The 3,786-nt window shown below is 31.2% G+C and overlaps 1 long non-coding RNA gene across 1 annotated transcript; it reads right to left on the bottom strand.

Moving 5' to 3' along the window:
- Positions 1 to 205: 205 nt before the first annotated feature.
- On the bottom strand, positions 206 to 1,327 carry LOC139499612 (uncharacterized). The gene is made up of 2 exons (XR_011658227.1): positions 1,203 to 1,327; positions 206 to 568 (listed from the first exon to the last, which is right to left on the bottom strand). It is a non-coding gene; the product is annotated as an uncharacterized lncRNA (long non-coding RNA).
- Between the last annotated feature and the right edge of the window lie 2,459 nt (positions 1,328 to 3,786).

Here is a 3,786-nt window from a genome sequence, read left to right on the forward strand (position 1 = left end):
TCCAGTCTTGAATCAGTGATTTTGTTTATCATAAACAAAATATTGTCTCACACTGAAAGGGGCAGTCGGGCAACATGCACAGCCCGGATTGCCAAAACAACTAAGATTTACAAAAATGATTACAAACAAAAACCATCAGTTGGACAATCTTACTAGCTGGAATCTGATTATCTCTACTGATAAATAATGCAACACTAATGACGCATTTAAGTTTTGGAATGATTTTATTCACAAAGAATGTTTCTCATTGGTATACATTTCTATGCTCTTGTCTTTTCAGAGTTTATATTGGAAATTAAAAATTGCTGCATGAAAGACACTAGCTCCACATTTCTATGCATATGATTTTATATGTATGAGAATCATTCCATAAAATATCCGTTTGATATCCTTTCAATGCATGACACTGTCTAGTGGTTTTTCTGCCACGATTACAAGGAAAACCTGGCTAAACTTGTGCTAAATCAAACACTTAAATCTTACATCGCTATTGATGTTAAGCAATTATTTAAAGGGCCATCCGGAACTGTTGGGTTTTATGACAGTCTTCCTTCCATACACACCATCGCTGCAAAATAATTTGAACATTCAATTAGATGATTATAATATTATTTGGCAATCCAATGAAATTGAAAAAGTAGTTAGTTACATGTCAAATCATCTTTTGGCTGTCGACAAAAAATAAATAAAATCTAAATTTCGTAGCATTTTACCCCCCCCCCCCCCTTTTTAACTGAATTTGTTCAAGGTATGGTGGTTTTACCCCTTTTCAGATTTCAGTATGTCATGTTGTATATCTTTTATACATTAGATGAATTTCTAGCAAGTTTCTACGATATTCTTTATCATTTGACAAAATACTATGCATCTGAATTAAATTGTTTACTATTTGAAAAAGCGCGCCTTCTTTCACTTTAATTTACTTCCCTTTATTTCACATAGCAACAAATATTAAAAACTGCCACATTTGACTGCATATCAATTTTTTTCCCAAAAAAAATATATGTCAAGCAGCATAATTAACTTTACAAATTGGGAGAAAATCAAGATGTTCCGACTATAGGTTAGTATTAAAAAAAAATAAGGAAAGGTTGGCATTATTCCAGGTTTGAACCCTGACGACACTTAAAATCGAAAATTCACTTATTTACCTATCATATGGAGATACGATGATGTGATAAACTTAACAATTAATAATTTACCTGGTGCATTATCATATTCACATTACGTTGACACGTCTCAGTTCGTCTGTGTTAGCTCATTTCAAGCTCGTAAACAATGTACGCCATTTTCCGCTATTCTTTACCGATTACCTCTAGTCAGAAGAGCCCACTGTTTACAGGGGCGATAATATTTTGTCACCAGTTCACGCACTGTATAGCCAGTACTATGTAGTTTAAATATCAAAATTTAAACTTTTCTAAATTTTATGGAATATAAGGAATCATTGACCTTATAATATAATTCCCCATGTTAATGTTATTTATTAGAGTTTTATTGATTAACGTTTACAGGATGAGACATTCTGAAAATGCAAGTCCTGCTCCGGGTGGTTGTGAAAATTTAAACATTTGTATATTTAGTCTGTAAGCGACAGTCATAGTGTTGCTTGTTATTAGCAATATGTTTATTTCTTCTAGTTATGAATTAATGTTTACGAGGTATAAGAATTCCTTGGCCTTATATCTTATATCTTAAATCCAGTATTGTAGTTAGTAAATTAATATGTGTTGGTTAATTTTTGCAGGATGAGACATTCTTAAAATGTAAGTCCTTAGATGGGTAGATTTTGAATTTATATTGTTATTTGAATGTTGATCATGTTGATAGCGACATTAATTTGTTACTATATTTTTCCAAGTTGTATGTTGTTATTTTCATTGTACGTTGACAAAAGTACTCTAGAAATTAAATGTTTTGAGAAAAGGATTATTTTTATGTCGAAAGTAAGATAAATGGACAAGTTTATTGAAGACCATATTAATATAAGATAATCGCTTGTGAATTTTTCTCAACATTGGAAGTAAGATTTGTTTCGTTACAGCAACAAAGGTAAGTTTTCAGACTTATTTTTTAAACAGCTTACATTTAGAAATCTGTTCATATCAAATTATTTTTAATTAAGTAGGAAAGTTTTATAAATATATGTTTTTATGTCATTTCTAATTGATTATTTTGCCATGTTGCAAACTGTTGATTGATGTGCATATTTTGAAATGAAAATGCATTTGTACAATACGAATGAGATATATATATATATATATATACAACTCGTCTAATTTATATATAAGAACGTCTGAGTCAGTGACCACTCTATAACAGATTTATCCATCGGATCGCCATAAATGATGGTGATACATGGCTGTGTACATAAACATATAAAATGAGATTCATTGACTGATTTACAAACATTTTCCTCAAATCGAATTCGTACCTCAGAAATAGTACTTGTTCATGCATGACAATAACCTTTCTTTTACATGATTTCCAAAACATTTAATACAGACGAGCGACACAGGCTTCTAAGAGCATCCAGCAGCTTAAATAACCTGTGAAAAGTAAACTTGAAAAAGAAATAAACTCCGAGGAACAATTTTAAACAAAAGGTCCCTTCCAAATGACAGATATTCGTATATTAATAATGGTGGATTTAACTTGTTTTTAACTAGTGTATCCTTTTACTAGTATGTCAGTCGCATCAAATTCCATTAAGTTGACAACGATGTGTTACCAAAACAAACAGACAAAATAGGTGAATGAAGGTTAAAATCATAATTGTTAGAAAAAGACACCATATAAAAGATTGCAAAGTTTGGAAAATTTTGCCTAGTAGTTAAATAACATGAAGATTATCCCATTGTAGTCTTACAATAGTTACCAAACCGATTAAATTCGTTGTCACATATTTTTGTAATACGTAATAACGGATAAAATGGTTTGACACGAACTTCATGAATTTGTTATCACAGTTTTTGTTTTTGTAATTCATGATTACTGGAAAACCTCATCTTAAACAAATAATGATACATTCTCAACTTACGAATATTAAGTTCAATCAAGACAGCTTTGGCTTCTTGTTCAGTGTTCGGTCTCCACATGTAAGCACCATCTGTCTGGGCACAAATTGCCTAAAATTTAGTAAGATGATATTCATATCATGTGTACATCCGTTCATTTTCTCGAAATTCGTAGGTACAGGTAAACCACGAAATTAAATCTTCAACGAATGTATATGAATTTTCTATAAACTTGTATATAGATATAAGATGATGTATGTGTGCCTATTAGACAACTCTCCATCCAAGTCAAAATTTATAAAAGTTAACCATTACAGGTCAAAGTGAGGTCTTTAGTACGGAGCTTTGGCTTGCACCTAACAGCAATCTATAAAGGACCCCAAACAATTTCTAGTGTAAAACCATTTAAACATGAAAAAACAACGTCCACATTATATAAAAATAAAGGAAACAGTAGTATACCGCTCTTCAAAATTTATAAATCGATGGAGAAAAAAAAACAAATAAAATCCAGAAACGAGAAAAACACTTTTTAACCGAATCAACAAACGACAATTACTTAACATCAGGTTCCTTCCTGCCAACAATTGCAGTGGATTAACATGTTTTTATGTTACATGTACCACACCTGTATTCTTATCTGAACCATTAGTGTATCATCACAACATGACCGGTTTACAGGATACCGTAGAAAAGGTAACATGTCGAAAATATTAATTTTCGGAGTCTAAAGTCGATAATATGAAAATAAGGAGTCAGAATTACGCAA

This window comes from Mytilus edulis, chromosome 12 (assembly GCF_963676685.1).
Source record: "Mytilus edulis chromosome 12, xbMytEdul2.2, whole genome shotgun sequence".
Lineage (NCBI taxonomy): Eukaryota > Metazoa > Mollusca > Bivalvia > Mytilida > Mytilidae > Mytilus > Mytilus edulis.